This window comes from Phoenix dactylifera, chromosome 6 (genome assembly GCF_051530095.1).
Source record: "Phoenix dactylifera cultivar Ajwa chromosome 6, Ajwa_hap1_PhDact_Kaust_v1.1, whole genome shotgun sequence".
In the NCBI taxonomy this organism is placed as follows: domain Eukaryota; kingdom Viridiplantae; phylum Streptophyta; class Magnoliopsida; order Arecales; family Arecaceae; genus Phoenix; species Phoenix dactylifera.
The window spans coordinates 9,460,124-9,478,169 of NC_143195.1; the positions used below are offsets into that span (position 1 = coordinate 9,460,124).

General features: G+C 39.7%; 2 non-coding genes across 2 annotated transcripts; both read right to left on the reverse strand.

The window, feature by feature from the left end:
• Positions 1-1,957: 1,957 nt before the first annotated feature.
• On the reverse strand, positions 1,958-2,066 carry LOC149753289 (small nucleolar RNA R71). Its single transcript, XR_016395820.1, has one exon. It is a non-coding gene; the product is annotated as a small nucleolar RNA R71 (small nucleolar RNA).
• A 3,635-nt stretch (positions 2,067-5,701) lies between these two features.
• LOC149753290 (small nucleolar RNA R71) lies at positions 5,702-5,807 on the reverse strand. Its single transcript, XR_016395810.1, has one exon. It is a non-coding gene; the product is annotated as a small nucleolar RNA R71 (small nucleolar RNA).
• Between the last annotated feature and the right edge of the window lie 12,239 nt (positions 5,808-18,046).

The following is an 18,046-nucleotide window of genomic DNA, read 5'->3' on the forward strand; positions in this document are numbered from 1 at the left end:
TCTCTAACGGCTAGTTTCCGTGGGGGTTGGTTTAAATAGCCACAGAGGACTGTAGCAAAGAAGAGAACAACCATTCCACTCCAAGTAATCAAGCTTTCAATCTCTGCAACTTGTTCTTCAACGAAAAAGAGGGAAGAGCAGCATTAACTGCATCCACCTACTTCTTCCCAACATTGAAAGAGCCTCCTCCTGCATTCAAGTCGACTACATATTCAAGAGGAGACCCGAAGTTCAAGAAGCCCTTCCTCTTCTCCAACTTAAAAGCGTTTGAGGGCTCTTAACTTCGTTATTGTTCATATTGCCATTTATCTGCTTTTGAGAAGCTGTATTTTTCTGTTTGTTCTTTTCATCTACACATTGTCTTTGCTTGGTTCAATCGGGGGATTGAATCAAGGGTATAGAGGTTGGTTGGTGAGCCGAGTGTAAAACCAACGTGTAAGGGTTCGATTGTGATCCCGGGAAAACAATCGAGGTTGGTTCTAGTCGGTGAGCCTGGGAAAACCGACCGAGTTCGTTGTGAACTCGTAAAACAACAAGTTTGGTTGTGAGCTTGGAAAACAACCGGCTGTAATCCAAGGGGTTATAGTGAATTCCCAAGTGAGACTTGGGGAGTGGACGTAGGAGCAAGGGTTAGCTCCGAACCACTATAAAACTTGGTGTTTGTGATTGATTGTCTCTCTTTCTCTTACTCTCATATCACTCACAGCACATAGCAATTAATCGAACAACTTGCAATAGCTTTAATTAGTCATCCACATCGTTTTAAATTGTAAGATTATTTTAAAACCCAATTCACCCCCCCTCTTGGGTTGTCTATCTGGGCAACAGGATTGAATCAAGGGGTTAAGGTTTGTTGGTGAGCCAAAGGAAAAACCAACGTTGTAAGGTTGTGGTTGGTGAGCCTTTGGGAAAACCAACTGGGTTGGATTGTGAGCCCGTGAAAACAATCGGTTGGTTCTAGTCGGTGAGCCTGTGAAAACCGACCGAGTTCGTTGTGATCTCGCAAAACAACAAGTTGGGTTGTGAGCTTGTAAAACAACCGACTGTAATCTGAGGGATTATAGTAAAATTCCCAAGAGGTCTTGGGAAGTGGATGTAGGTGCTGGGGTGCACCGAACCACTATACATCTTTGTGTTTGTGATGCCTTATCTCTTGTATTTCATGCCTTACATTCATGCTTGATTGTGTAATATCTCTAGCTTTGTTTTCTATAGAGTTACAAGTGATTGTTTAGAATTTGCTTAGCTTCCACTCCATTCTTACCATACACATAGATTAAAATTGATCATACAACTATAAGTTAATTTTAGATCAATTGCACCCTAAAGCCATAGTATAATTGCTCTAGCTTAATTTTTCACTGCTTTACTTGTAATTGCATAGAGCTTAAGTAAATAACATCTTATCATTCCGCTGCATTCTATTCAAAGTAAAAATTAGGGAACATAATTTTTAGAATACCCAATTCATCCCCCCTCTTGGGTTGTCACCTTGGGCAACAACATATTCCTGAGATTTCAGCGCAGTATCTCACACCTTGTGAGATGGCTGATTTAAATGAAGATGCGGGGAGTCACCCCAATCGAAATCATGAACCCCCTGCTATGACTTTGAGACAATACCTACAACCTACTAGGACTAGTCAGCCCTCATGCATGATTTTTCCTGATAATGTAGGACATTTTGACATCAAACCAGGGGTAATTCAATTGCTACCAAAATTTTATTGATTAGAGTCTGAGAGTCCTTACCTTCATCTGAAAGACTTTGAAGAATTGAGCATTACATTTAGAGTGCTAAATGTCACCGAAGATGTCCTCAAGCTGACGTTGTTCCCTTTCTCTCTAAAGGATAAGGCCAAAACATGACTAAACTCCTTACGACCTAGATCAATAAGAACTTGGCAAGATATGCAATGAGAATTTTTGAAAAAGTTCTTTTCCGCACAAAGTACCAACTTTCTAAAAAGGCATATCAGTAATTTCCAACAAAAAGATAATGAAACTTTTTATGAATATTGGGAGATATTTAGAGACCTTCTTCTCTCATGCCCTCATAACGGGTTCGAAACTTGGAGAACTATTAGCTTCTTCTATGAAGGTTTATCTCCACAGTTGAAACAGTTTGTAGAGACCATGTGCAATGGTAGATTTTTAGAAAAACAACCTGATGAAGCATGGGAGTATTTGGATTTCCTTGCTGAGACTGCCCAACTTTGGGATAACGGGGATAGAAACAATAAGTCTTTGCCAAAGCCAACTAGCTCTGGACAGGGAGGCCTTTACAACCTCAGAACTGAGGATGATCTTCATGCTAAAATGTGATAAGTGCTGAATAATTTATAATTTAGTTATCTTTCCATAGCACTTATCAATGTTCTTAAACTGATAAATACATATTTTACCATGAAATTGAATAATCATTGAAATAAATTTATAATATAGTAAGAAGTAAATAATTCTTTTCTTAAATCAGACTCTGAACTTGTCTCTCTCTTAGTTGCAATCTTTCATAAAAATTACAGGAAAACATATAAGGACGAGATTGTGTTAACCCGGATTAGTAACCTGATAGAGTTGTAATCAAGCTAAGGTTATAATTAAATGGGTTTTGGTCCTGATTAGATTGAAAGTTATAATTAATTATTTTTGTATGGGGAAAATATTTGATTAACCCTTTTTATTAAGTCACGATCTTGTTTTTAGTCTTGTTTATTTTATCTGATCGAGTTCGATCTGAAGCAGTTTAGCAAGAATTAAATTTAAATAATATTGGGCTCGAGAACAAGTTCAAGCAAATCAACGATCATGACCCACCTCAAATCCAAAGCCAATTTCCAACTAATTCCTTACCTGCCTTCGTATAAAATTTATAATTTTAAAAACTAAAAAAAAAATTAAATATCCACAGTAGTTTTGGAAAAAATTACTGGAATCACTGTTCATATGAACAGTGTTCCGAGATGACACTGTTCATATGAACAGTGTTCCGAGATGACACTGTTCATATGAACAGTGTTCCGAACAAAAAATAAAAACTCATTCCACTGTTCATCTTCTTCCTCCCGCAGTGCATCACGGCCGAGATTCGCGTCCTCCTGTCGATTCTCCCGTTCCAGCCATGAGATCCACGCAATCCTCCACGCGGTGCAGCCAGCGACCAGATCCTCCGCCTCTTCATACGCCTGCATCCCCGCCTTCGCACAGCTGCCGTGCCGAGCGTCCGAGACAGGCTCCGCATTCTCCCAGCATATCATGCGATGAACCAGGCCGCCTTCCGTGCATCCAGCCATCTCCCAGATCTCCTCTCATCCCGCGGTGCAGCCAGCAACCAGATCCTCCGCCTCTTCATCTGCCTGCATCCCTGGCTCCTCCCAGCTCCATTCCGTCGATCCCGCGGCCTTTCATCCTCTTCATCCGCAATCTGCCTTCCAGCATCACGCCCCGAAATCAGCAGCCCGTGATCTATTCTTCCTTTCCGAACGAGCATCCCGGACGACTATATAAGGAAAGAAAGAAAGAAAGAACAGAGCATGCTCTATTTTGTGCCAAAAAGGGGAATAAAAAAATGAAAAAAATAGAGGGAGGCTGGGAGTGGATCAATTAGTGAAAGAAAAAGAAGGAAGGACTTGAGGCGGATGGCGTGGAGCATCTCAGCAAGCCGATCAAAGTTGCCGAGCATCATGAGCAAATAAACCTCGGTTTAGGGGTTTGACCAAGCCATAGAGGAGTATCCGCTTCATTTTTATTGACTTGAGTTTGTATTGTAAGATTGTTGCATGGTGAAGAATTTATCAATTGATCTTATGATTTATTAAGTTTATGTGAATCATTTATCTTGCATAAAATATTTTACATAGATTGATCTATTTCATCGAATCCAACACCTGTGGTTGGGAGGAGATATTCATGTGACATTGATTTCATGTTTAATGATTTAATGATCAGATGCATCATGCTAGGTTAGACAGGTCATGCTTATCATTAGAGTAGATGGTTTGTGCTAGACTTAGATGATTCATGCTGGGAATTAGTTATAATTTTTTTTATAACTGCTTTGACTTGTAGTCGGAAGCAATTAAGTCTTATATACAACTCAATCATTGAAAGCGTCACAGATATAAATCTATTGGTGGAATCTAGCCCTAAACACCTCTCTCCATAGATTTTTCATACTACTATATCCATATTAATTCTTAGTTTTTATCATTTACTCTAGCTTATGCCCTTTGAAGTAATTATTTAATTAGAAAAAATAACTTGTCTCCAATCCCTGTGGACCGACACCCGTAATCACTATCCTACAGGATACGTGCTATTGCATGGTTTATTTTTGAAATTGAAAAAAATCGATCAATTTTTGGCGCCGTGGCCGGAGATTGCTAGCATAGTTATTTTTCTTTTCATTAAAAAAAAACTTTTAAAAAATATATATCTAAAATAAAAATATTTTCTATTGTTGTTACTTTTCTTATCTCCTTTTTTCTCTCTTACTTATTTTTAATTTTCTTTTGATATTATTTGATCAGGAATCGAAGAGAAAATCTGGAACGATCAAAGAGGGGACTGCAAAAAAGAAATGCTGTAGAGGTTTGCTTAAAAAAAAATTTGCTGGGAAAATTTCCTTTAGTAACCTCTAAACCTTTCTTGTTTAAATTGATTCCCAATTAGCTTAAAATTTTGTAGTGATTGTTTGATTTATTTTAGCAAAAGTGTCAATGCATGCTTGATACACATACACCAATTAATCCGCACTTAGTAAGGGCAATCACCCCAACAAGATAAGAGCCGGATTTCATCACTGGACTCTTGCCCAATTTAGGTGAACTCAATCTCACATAGTATCAGCTTAATTAAAATCAATTAGGCGTTGGCCCCTAGGGACATTCGAGCTCAATAGGACGAAGATCACCGAAAGCTGCACCAATTTCGCTCTGTGGCTCAGTTGATGTCTAGGCAAGCTTTGTCCTTATAAGGAAGACAGTTCATCTGTTCGAGGCAAGTGGTTTTTAAGTGGGACCTTTGCGAGCGCATCGTGACCCCTCCACTTACCTGGGAGCTTATCTGGTCAACTCGGTTCATTAGACCGTATTGGAGGCTTAGGTGCCCTCTTCAAACCAGTTAGGAGATGTCTAGTGATTTTAGGGCAAATACAAAGATTGATGTATTTTTCTTTTATTGCATATTTGACTGATCAAGTACTAGTGTATGCAAGGGAGTCGTTCTAGAGTACGTGACCTATTACCTTTTGACCCTGAAATAGAACGGATCCGTAGAAATATTCGAGCTGAGATCAGAACATTAGAATCATCTCCAGCTCCCGAGATGGCCGAAGAACAACCCAAACTCCTGAGGGAGTACTTTACTCCCACCATTTACACTTTTCCATCTTGTATTCGATTACCTGAAGTAGCAGCGGTACAATATGAAATAAAGTCTAGTGTGATCCAAATGCTCCCATCTTTTTATGGGCTCACCAACGAAGATCCATATAAATACTTAGATGAATTTTTTGAGATTTGCATGACTATCAAGATTCAGAACTTCACTGATGATGCTCTGAAACTTAGATTATTCTCCTTCTCCCTTAAAGATAGAGCGAAGCAATGGCTGAATTCTTTAGAAGCCAATTCGATTCGTTCCTGGGATCAAATGCAACAAGAATTCCTTAAAAAATAATTTTCCATAGGAAGAACGAACCAGTTTAGATGTGCCATCACAAGCTTCTCCCAAACTAAGGAAGAAGAATTTCATGAAACTTGGGAGAGATTTTGGGACCTGATCTGTAAATGCCCACATCATCAAATACCTAAATGGCAGCTAGTGCAATATTTCTATGATGGATTGACTGAACGAAACCATTAGATGATCAATGCCGCATGCGGGGGAACTTTCATGCTTCAAAATGAGTATGAAGCATGGCAATTATTTGAAAATCTCAATGAAAACTTCCTCCACCATGCTTCCTATTCTCGTCAAGCACCCCCGAGCTCTCAAAGAAAAGGGACCATTTATGAAATAAGTCATTCTATGGACCTGTCTAGCAAAGTAGATGCATCGTCCCATAAGATTGACCAACTGATGATAGGTGGGCATTTCATTAACTCTTCCCAAGCACAAGTGTGTACTATCTGTTATAGCCCATCCCACCTTATTCATGAGTGCCCCTCAGCACCCCAATTTCCCGAACTCGTGCAAGAACACATCAATGCTGCTCAAACACAGTCCAGACCTGATAATGACCCATTTTCCAATACATATAATCCGGGATGGCGGAATCATCCTAACTTTTCTTGGAAGCAGCAAGCTTCGAATACTACCCAACCCTACTCCCAAAATTTTCAAAACCTTCATAATTTTCAAACCTCACAAAATATTCATCCCTACCGTCCCTCGACTCAATTTCAACACACTCCTCCTCCACTCCAAAGAAACACAGCCTTTGAGGAGAAAGTGTTGAACGCCCTTCAAGGTTTGGAAATCATTACACAATTAGTGCACTCTCACACGCAATGCATCGCCAAGCTAGAATCCCAAATGGGGTAACTAGCTAATGCATTGAACAAGCGAGAGGAAGGAAAGCTTCCAAGCCATCCACAAAGTAATCCTAGGGGACAATACATGGCTCAAGAAAATCAACTAAATGCAATTCATCATGAACAAGCCAATGCTTTGACTACCCTAAGGAGTGGACGTGTAGTAGACAATAAGATTGGGGAGGATAACAATAAGGAAGGTGAAGAAGAGGATAGAAATGTGTCAAATGAAAATCTAAAACATTCTTCTTCTTCTTCTTCAGCTAGTCCACCTTCTGCCAAAACTTGCTGAGTTACGCCCCGTTCAATGCGATGTTCACAGCGGAATTCGAACGGAACGTCGTTCATCGCATGAACGCGCCTTGGATCATAGAATTCAAAAATTTTTCTGGATCCAAATCTAGAAGATCTTTGAATTCATTAGGAAGGAAAGATTAAGATCTGAGGAAGGTTGATTAAGATTCATAAAACTGAAACTAAAATCAGAAGAAATTAATTTGAAGATCTCATCTTCAAAAATTCTGCAGGTGAAGAACACCGTAGCCTGATGATCTATCTAGGTTTCTGTTTGAGCCACACAATTGTTCGGCCTCTACAAGTATCCACACGAGGATCTAATCATCTGAGATAGGGTCTTACTGGAGTGCTAGCTCCTTGTAAAGACCTCTCATGACTATCATATAGATTAGAAGATAAAAATCTGCAACATACCTCCTTAAAGAAGAATCCTTTCTTCTTCAACCTTGCTCGTGATGGAGGAAGAGGAAGGAGGAACCTTGCACGTGAATCTTCCTTGCCTTGCTACCGTGGAAGAAGAGGAGGATGAAGACCCCTTGCTGCCGTGGAGAAGGAGGAAGAAAGAAGAGGAGGCGTAGAGAGGAAGAGGAGAGAATTGATTCATAACTTCTTCCTTGCTACCCTTTTATAGATTGGATTTAGGGCTCCTCCTAATCTTATTAGGAGTATGAGACTATAACCCACCCTTGGATTAATGCCAAGTGTCCAATCCTTGTGCTTATAGATGCATGACATATGTCTATTTAATCAATTGATTAATTTTCTAATCATATTAGGATTTCTAATCTCATTAGGAGAATTAATTGATTTAGAAGCATGCATCCTACGACGCCATGTGAACTTTAAAGTCCGCATAGTGTGAACATGACTTAAGTCATATTCATCCTACAACGACATGTGGTCATTAAAATTTGCACAAACCTTGGTTTAATCAAATTGACCCAATCATGAACCCAAATCAATTTGGATCGAACCCAATTTGATATGGCTTATTAAATCAGCCCAATTGCAATCCAATTGCAATCAATTCCACTTAATTCTTCTTCCATTAAATCACTAACACTTAGTGGGTTAATTCAATCACCAATCATATTGATGATTGATTTCTATTATAATTCTAAATCACAATTATTATAGTCTGACTAATTAAATCCTCTATGTGTGTGACCCCGTAGGTTCTATTCTAACTGGTAGTGAGAAATATTGAGATCTCCATCTCAATATCACTGAAACTCCTTTCAGTGGACTGAAACAATTTCAGTTCTACTTTTAGGGTTCACTGATCACCAAGTGAATGCCTTCGAGTCTCACAATCCATTAGTGACACCTAGCAGTATGTGGTGGCAACCCAGTAGAATGAAATATCTGAACCTCTTGGTACAGTTAGCATATAATACAGTCCCTCTATCATAGATCCCGACGTGACGGAGGTTATGGATATCTCGTCAAACCTCATCGTCTGTCATATGTCAAATTTATACGACTTCCAGTTCGAGATATGGAAAACTCTTTTTCCAAAATACTTGGCCAGAAATATATCGAACTCAGTCTCATAAATCACATACTATTCCAAAATGAACCTACTGCAGCCAATTCGCACTACAAGGACCCGAATGACTAGGGCCCAAGTTCACATGCTCGTCAAACTACAGCAACCTCACAGTGAATAGCTGAGGCATCGCAGGTCAAAGGACCAGTCATACAACTGCAGCATAAGTAGTCACTGACGAGTGGATAGACATCCATGTGACTACTATCTTTGGTCACGCTCAGTACCTTGTTCTCTAACAAGTACTTGCATAATCACTCTAGTGTGTCTACACCGTGGACTCGAGACTCGTCCATCTGACTAAGTGATCTGTGCACTAATCTCAGCGGATCGATCACCGTCCCTCATGATGGATCCATCGATCAGGAGCATTTAGAAATTAATCCCTAATGACACATGCCTCAAATTCTCAACTCCTTGAAATTATGTGTCATCATCTATTAATTTTTTGGACGTTTCATGGATACATACAAACATGAATGAAAAATAAAGTGCCCAATCTTATTTATTAATAAGTGTCAAATTACAAATTTATACTCCAGATTACAAATATGCGTCAGCCATGTTGGCTTCTAGGGCATACTTCTAACAATCTTCCACTTGCACTAAAGCTAATCAGACATATATTTAACTTCCATTTTTTCAAGATGGACTTCTAATTTCTTCTAACTCAGCTGCTTAGTGAATGGGTCCGCCACGTTATCAGTGGAGTCTACTCTCTACACCTCTACATATTTCTTTTCGAGGTAGTCGCGAATTAGATGAAATCGCCGCTCTATGTGCTTGGACTTCTGGTGAGACCTCGACTCCTTAGCCAGTGCTATGGTGCCGTTGTTGTTGCAGAAAAGGGTTATGGCATCTGATGATATGACTCCTAGCTCTTCAACAAACTTCTTGTACAAGAACGCTTTCTTCGTAGCATCCGATGCAGCAATGTACTCTGCTTCCATGGTAGAATCTGCAATAATCGATTGCTTCGAACTCTTTTAATTTACCGATCCTCCATTGCATAAAAATATATATCCTGATGTAGACTTTCTATCATCAGGGTCAGTCATGAAGTCTGAATCAGTATATCCTTCTACCTTTAACTCTGTGCCTCCCCCAAAGACCAAAACAGATCCTTAGTCCTTCTCAAGTATTTAAGGATATTTTTTACAGTTATCCAGTGCTCCTCGCCTGGATTTGACTGATATCTGCTCGTGACACTCATAGCATGTGCTATATCAGGTCGAGTACATAGCATGGCACACATGAGGCTCCCTATTGCTGATGCATAAGGGATCCTACTCATGCGCTGAATCTCTTCAGATGTTTTGGGGCACATCTTTTTGGAGAGATTTATCCCATGCCTTAGGGGTAACAATTTTCTCTTAGAGTTTTCCATGCTGAACCTCTTCAACACTTCCTCTATGTACATTTTCTGTGATAGGCCAAGCATCCTCTTAGATCTATCTCTATAGATCTTAATCCCCAAAATAAAGATGCTTCACCTAGATCTTTCATTGATAACTTCTTAGACAGCCATAACTTGACCGATGTGAGCATAGAAATATCATTTCCAATTAGGAGTATATCATCCACTACAATACGAGGAATACTGTAGCTCTCCCACTGACCTTTTTATACACATATGGTTCCGCTTCATTCTTGATGAAATCAAACGATTTGATCACATCATCGAAACGAGTGTTCCAACTCCGAGATGCTTGCTTTAGTTCATAAATGGATCTTTGCAGCTTGCAGACCTTGTGATCACCATCACTGAAAGTGAAATCGTGCGGCTGTTCCATATAGATATCTTCCTCAAGATATCCATTAAGGAATGCAGTTTTCACATCCATCTGCCATATCTCATAATCATGATAAGCTGCAATGGCAAGCAACGTTCGAATGGACTTCAGCATGGCTACAGGTGAAAAGGTATCTTTGATCGGTTCTTTCAATTTTAAAAGTAAACCACGCAATAGCACGTACCCTGTAGGATAGTGATTACGGGTGTCGGTCCACAAGGATTGGAGACAAGTTATTTTTCTTTAAAAATAAATCAAAAAGAAGGATTTGCTAACTTGATTTAACTAAATTAAACTATGAGTGCGAATTGGAATTGATCAGAGTAAATAGATCTAGGATTTGGAATCCACCACATAGCATTGCATCAAGGACTGTGTTCTTAATTTTTGTCTTTTGGAGAGGCATGCAATTTGGCCACAAGCCTTTTAAAATAAAATCATAAAGAGTGTTAGGAAGATCCATCTTCGGTGTAGCATGAAGTGTCTACCTAAGTATGCTAATCTAGGATGCAGCACACTTCATCTTCCTAGGCATGAATCATCTTAGACTACTTTAGCAAATATGATTAGTAACTAGCATGCTCAAAGTTTAAATATCATAAAGGAATATTTCATTGAAAATAAGAATTTAAGCAAGCTCCAAAATAATAATAAAAATAAGAACTACAATGCCCTGATACATTGCTAGGGCTTCATCCAGCCCTAGACTAGACGTTTAGCCGCGCATGGCTTCCGGACGACCTCCCATCTTCAAATGAAAGCCTTCACCTCTCATTATTCCCAAAATATCACAAAATATTCTCTTTCCTCCCCTCTCTCTTCTTTTTTTATTTCTTTCTCTCGGCTTTCTTCTTCTTCTTCTTCTTCACCGAAACAGAGCCTCCTCCCTGTTCTTCCAACCGTGGCCTCCTTTTATATCTTCAAGAGCACCCCGTATCAAATCCCTCTTTCCCCTGTTTGGCGTCGGAATCAAAGGGGAAGGAGCTGGACGTGGTAGGTATGCCTTGCAGAGGCTGGCACGCAGAGGAGATCTCGGACACGGTTGGGCGCATTGGGTGCTGGGATCCCTAAAAATGGAAGGAGCTGTGATCATATCCCGGAATGGCTGTGGCTGTAAATGGATTGGAAGAAGCTGGGTTGAATGCGGTTGAGATCCGTGGATGCTGGGAAGATTGCATCGCGGGAGGAGATAAAATCCGGGATGATTTGCTTCGGTGTGCTGGGAAGGAAAGAAGTCACCGGCTGGCTGCTTTGGGAAGAAGATCTCCCCTGTTTCAGTGCTGGGAAGGAGAATGGAAAGAGAGGATTTGGGAGATGATCTGTGAGCCCGGGATAGCTGGAAGTTGGGCGGAAGCGGGAGAGATTGGTCTTCCACTCGGTCGCTGGCTGGATTGACTGATGGCGGAACACCCGGGGATGACGACGTTGCCACAGATGCTTGGATGCGGAAAATGCCTAGCTGGATGCATCGTGGGAGAAGTGGGGACGTGCGGAGGATCTGGCTATGGCTGCTGGGAAGGAAAGAAAGAGAGGATTTTGGTTGGGATGAAATCTTTGGGCGCTGGTTTGGAGCCGGCTGGGAATGGATTTGATCTTGAAACAGGGGATTTTTTTTTGGACGTGATCTAAAGGGAGTGATGTTGGATTTGTGAATCGGTTGGGAGGAAGTCTTTGGGCGCGAAAGGAATGGAGGATCGGGTTGGGTGATCTGCCGATTTTTGGGAAGAGAAATCCCCTGCTTCGGGCACTGGATTGGAGGGGAAGATCGTTCTTTTTCTTGCTCTATTTTGCTAGGAAAGTAGGTAGCCGTGAGGAGGCGGGGACGCGGGCCGATGCGGAAGGGATCACTCGGTATGTTCCAAAACAGGGCGGGGAAGAGAGTAAATATGATGTGGGAGATGAATACGGGAATGAGTAGGATATGTGAATTTTTTATTATTTATATTTCTTCTTCCTTTTTTAGAAAAGTGGTTGGGTCCATTCGGGTAGGTTGGAAGGGCTTTGATTCTAAAATAAAGGAAGTTTGGACACGTGGAGAAAATGGGAGAGGCCTCTATTTTGCTAGGTTGGGAAGCTTGATGCACACGGGGAAATATGACATGGACAAAGGAATGAATAGCTTCATGCACATGTGGGAGAAAGTAGTCCACACATGAAACAGATTGGGACTAGTTTGTGAATGGGGTGACTCGACCTGCACACACATTAGACTAAATCAATATAGAAAATTAAACCAAACTTGAATTACCTCTAATAATTTATTAAAATGAAAAGAGGGGAAACACATTTTCTTCTGTTAATATTTAAAATATGTGCATAACAATAATAATAAGTGCTATGTAAAATAGATAAATTTGTACATTATTTAGCACTTATCACACCCCCAAACCTACATTTTGCTAGTCCTCGAGTAAAATAAAATTAGAAAAGAAGAAACTCTAACTCACTTTCGCAGGTATCGCGATTGCATTTACCATATGCAACAAGGCTTTAAACCCCTAGGTTACCATAGTGGACGAGTTATAGTCTCGTGAGGGTTTCCAGTGAAGATACCCACAAACTTCAATATTAAAATAAATCATTTATTGTTATGATTATTTTTTTTATTATTTTTATTCTTTATTATTATTATTATTATTATTTTTTATCGATTGATCTATGAAGTGAAAATCAAATTCGAAATGCATACTAGTAAAGAATTTCAAAGACTCTTTTTTTTTATATTATTATTAAAATCTAATTTAAGATAAAAAATGATAAGAATTTCAAAGCACACATGGTTTTATTTACTAAGTCAGCCCAAATTCTAGGTCAAGATGCAATTCAAGTTGAAGTCATTAAGTTTCCGTTAGAGAGTTGTAAGACTTATTTATACTGGAGTGCTCGGTGAAATCTGGACCGTACACAAGCTAAGGGTTCAGATCAACAAAATATTGCAAAGACTAGTAGTTTCCAAGGATTGGTCGAAAGGACCTGTTTACTGATTCAAAATCATTTTATCTGCAGGATTTCGAGAGTTGTGGATATTTACTTTAGTACCTCACGGACTTTATCTGTAATATTCCAGTTTACTCGAATTTTTACAACGACGGCTTTCACACTATTGTCTTTTTCAAGGTCAATACAGAGTTTTTTTTTTCCTTTTTATATATATATTGTGCACTTTTACTCTTGTGGTGATTTCTCCGTGTAACGAGCAATCAGTTGACAACTCTCACACCAGGTGGCATAAGGTGTCGGGCATCAAGACTCCCCTACGGACTTATGCTCGGAGTTCTCATCACAAGCCCACTTGACCTTTGACAATAGGTAGCCCTTTTCGATGTTTCTGACTAAATCCATTATTATTGATGATTTTTTTTTTTTTGGATTAGATAAGTATGATTCATCAGGGTCCAAGGTTGCTACTATACTATCAATATAATGTCGAGCCTAGACCTTAGAAGTGTCGTCCAGTGTGTAGTGAAATTCCGAAGTATTAATTAGCTTACAACTTCCTAAGAGAGACTTAATGAAAAGAATTTAAATTTATATTACTTCCGACTAGTCATTAGGCTTTTTAGATTTTATATACCTTGTGTGTTTAGCATTCTCGCATTAATGTATAGAAATGAGGTTGTTTTTTTTAAAAAACAAAAACTTTTTTTTTAATTTTTTTATTATTATTTTATAAAAAATGAAAATGAACACATTTTTTTAAAAGATATTTTTATTTTTTTATTTTTTTATTTCTTTTGATAAACCTGACATTATGAAGTGAAAACGAATGCAAGAGATGCAAACAAAATAAAAAATGAAAAAAATACTTAAAAATACCCCCAAACCTAAACCTAACATTGTCCTCAATGTTAAAGAAATCTAAGAGAATTGGATTGCCTCCCAACAAGCGCTAAGTTTATTGTCTTCAGCCAGACACGGTGTATCCTTAATTATTTTGATAAATAGGATTCGTCAAATTAAGGGATTCGATCAATTGCCCATCGGTAACACAGTCCACATAAGGTTTTAACCTTTGACCATTGACTTTTAAAATATGTCCACCATTGAGGTGTTGGATCTCTACTGTACCATAAGGAAAAACCTTTTTCACTACGAATGGTCCATCCCACCTAGAACGAAGTTTACCCGGGAAGAGTCGCAACTTTGAATTGAACAGCCAAACCTTTTGACCAGGTTCGAAGGACTTATGGTTAATATTTTTATCATGAAAAGCCTTAGTCCTTGCTTTATAAATTTTAGCATTTTCATAAGCCTCATTGTGCAATTCTTCAAGTTCACTTAGTTGGAGTTTTCAGTGAGGACCAGCTACTGCCATATCTAAGTTAAACTTTTTGATAGCCCAGAAAGCTCTATGTTCAAGTTCTACCGGTAAGTGACAAGCTTTTCCAAAAACTAATCGGTAGGGAGACATGCCAATAGGAGTTTTGTAGGCAGTACGATAGGCCCAGAGTGCATCATTTATCCTTTGAGACCAATCTTTCCTATCGGGACGTACTGTTTTCTCTAAGATGTGTTTTAACTCTCTATTGGACACCTCGACTTGTCCACTCGTTTGGGGATGATATGGGGTAGCAACTTTGTGGGTGATGTTATATTTGCGAGCCAAAGCCTCGAAAGACCGGTTGCAAAAATGAGATCCCCCATCACTGATGATGGCTCGGGGTGTGCCAAAACGACAAAAGATATTTTCATGTAAAAATTTAATCACAACCTTGTGGTCATTAGTTTTAGTGGCGACAGCTTCTACCCATTTTGAAACATAATCAACCCCTACAAGAATATATTCGAAACCAAAGGATGGTGGGAAAGGGCCCATAAAGTCAATACCCCAGACATCAAATATTTCTACAATTAAAATAGGATTGAGAGGCATCATATCTCTACGGGAGATGGTACCCATCTGTTGGCACCGTTCACAAGTTTGGCAAAAGTTATGGGCATCTTTGAAAAGAGTGGGCCAATAAAATCCACTCTGTAAAACTTTTGCTACAGTTTTTCTATCCCCAAAATGTCCCCCACAAGCTTGTGAATGGCAGAATGAAAGAATACTTTGAAATTCGCATTCGGGGACACATCGACGGATTACTTGATCGGGACAATACTTGAATAGATCGGGATCATCCCAATAATAGAATTTCACTTGTGAAAAGAATCGGTTCTTGTCTTGAGTTGACCAATCATCAGGAATTCGTCCTATGGCCAGGTAATTTACTATGTTTGCAAACCATGGCGTTTTCATTCCTTGTACCCCAAATAATTGTTCATCTGGGAAAGCATCATGTAAAGGTGAGGTATTCTTAGAGGGCTCAAGAAGAATCCTAGATAAGTGGTCTGCTACGACATTTGCAGTTCCTTTCTTGTCACGAATTTCTAGGTCAAATTCTTGTAGTAAAAGAATCCATCGAATCAGACGGGGTTTGGTGTCCTTCTTTGCAAGAAGGTGTCGAAGGGCAGCATGATCAGTGAATACGGTAACCTTGGATCCTAAAAGGTAAGATCGAAACTTGTCTAGCGCAAATACTACAGCTAGTAACTCTTTCTCTGTGGTGGTGTAGTTCAATTGTGCATCTGAGAGTGCTTTACTAGCGTAATAGATGACATGAGGTACTTTATCTAGCCGTTGCCCTAAAACTGCCCCAATTGCATAGTCGGATGCGTCACACATTAATTCAAATGGAAGGGTCCAATTAGGAGGCCGTATGATAGGTGCAGTGGTCAATTTCGAGCGAAGATTTTCAAATACTTCTTTGCATGCTACATCAAAGACAAAGGGAGTGTCCTTGGCAAGAAGATTGCACAAGGGTTTGGAAATCTTGCTGAAATCCTGAATGAAGCGACGGTAGAAACCAGCATGGCCAAGGAATGATCGGATTTGTTTCACAGTTTTGGGTGGAGAGAGATTGGAAATAAGAACGACTTTGGCTTTATCTACTTCAATGCCCCTCTTGGATACGACGTGTCCTAAAACTATGCCTTCTTGAACCATGAAATGGCTCTTTTTCCAACTTAATACTAGGTTAGTCTCCTTACATCTTTTCAAAACTAAGGTCAAATTGTTCAAACAATCATCAAAAGATAGGCCAAAAACTGAGAAATCATCAATGAACACTTCTAAAAGTTTTCCACCATATCTGAAAAAATGGCCATCATGCATCATTGAAAGGTTGCGGGTGCATTGCATAGTCCAAAAGGCATCCTCCTATATGCAAATGTCCCAAATGGGCAAGTAAAGGTGGTTTTCTCTTGATCGTCTGGGTAGACAGGTACTTGATTATATCCAGAATAACCATCTAAGAAACAGTAGAAACCTTGACCAGCCAACCGTTCCAAAATTTGATCTATGAAAGGTAGAGGAAAATGGTCCTTCCTAGTCATTGAATTAAGTTTTCTGTAGTCAATGCACACACGCCAACCCGTGGTTGTACGTGTTTGTATCAATTCTCCTTCCGTATTTTCAACCACAGTGATACCTGATTTCTTGGGTACCACTTGTGTCGGACTCACCCACTTACTATCAGAAATTGGATAAATGATTCCGGCATCTAATAACTTCACCACTTCTTTCTTGACTACCTCCTTCAAGTTAGGATTGAGTCTTCTTTGCATTTCTCGGGTGGGCTTTGCATCATCTTCGAGATGAATTCGATGCATACAAACAGAGGGGTCAACCCCTTTCAAATCGGCTACAGACCATCCTATGGCATGTTTATTCTCTTCTAGCACCCTTAAAAGTTTACCCTCCTGTTCAGTAGATAAGTTGGCTGCGATGATTACAGGGAGGGTATCTTCTGGTCCTAGAAAGGCATACTTAAGAGTTGTCGGAAGTGGCTTCAACTCGAGTTTAGGTGGAGAATCAATGGAAGGACAAAGTGGTGCGCTAGCAATGGGGGGAAGAGGTTCAGGTCGGATCTTCCAAGGAAGGGAACTCATGGGAGATTGATTGTCGAGTAAGATGTTGACTTCTTCTATGGCCTTGTCTAAGTCAAAGTTGTCAATGTCAAAATGGGCCAAGCATGCCTCTAGGGGGTCATCTGCTAAGATATAGGGAAGGGCTTCCTCTACAAGATCATCCATTTCATCAATTAGGCAACATCCGTCTTCCCTCACATGTTGGTCAGCGGCATGAAACACATTCAACTTAATTTTCATGTTCCCAAATGATATATCCATTGCCCCAGTTCTACAGTTGATACATGCATTGGCTGTAGCTAAAAAGGGACGACCAAGAATCACAGGGATTTGTTTTTTAAGGTTGGGCACATGTTCCATGTCAAGGACGATAAAATCTACTGAAAAATAGAATTTGTCTACCTTGATAAGAACATCTTCAATCATCCTCCTTGGCATCTTCACCGATCGATCAGCCAATTGTAAAGATACCGAGGTAGGTTTCAATTCACCCAACCCAAATTTTTCATAGACTGAATAGGGTAGAAGATTCACACTTGCCCCTAGATCTAAAAGTGCTCGATCAATGAAGTTATCTCCTATGACACAGGAAATAGTGGGAGCGCCAGGATCTTTGAATTTTGGAGGGGTGTTGTGTTGGAGAATGGAACTTACCTGCTCAGTTAGGAGGACCTTTTTAGGCACATGTGTCCTAGATTTGCGCTTTTGGGTGCAAAGGTCTTTGAGAAATTTGGCATAGGAGGGAACTTGTTTGATAGCATCAAGGAGTGGGAGGTTGATTTTAACTTGTTTGAAGACCTCCATCATCTCTTCTAATGAAGTTTCCTTCTTGCCAAAGGGAGAGGGTGCATTAAGTGCTTCAGGAAATGGAGCCTTTGGAATATGGGTTGTGGCAGATGGTGGACTAGCTGAAGAAGGTTTTGGATTTTCATGTGATACATTCTTCTCTTCTTCTTTTCCTT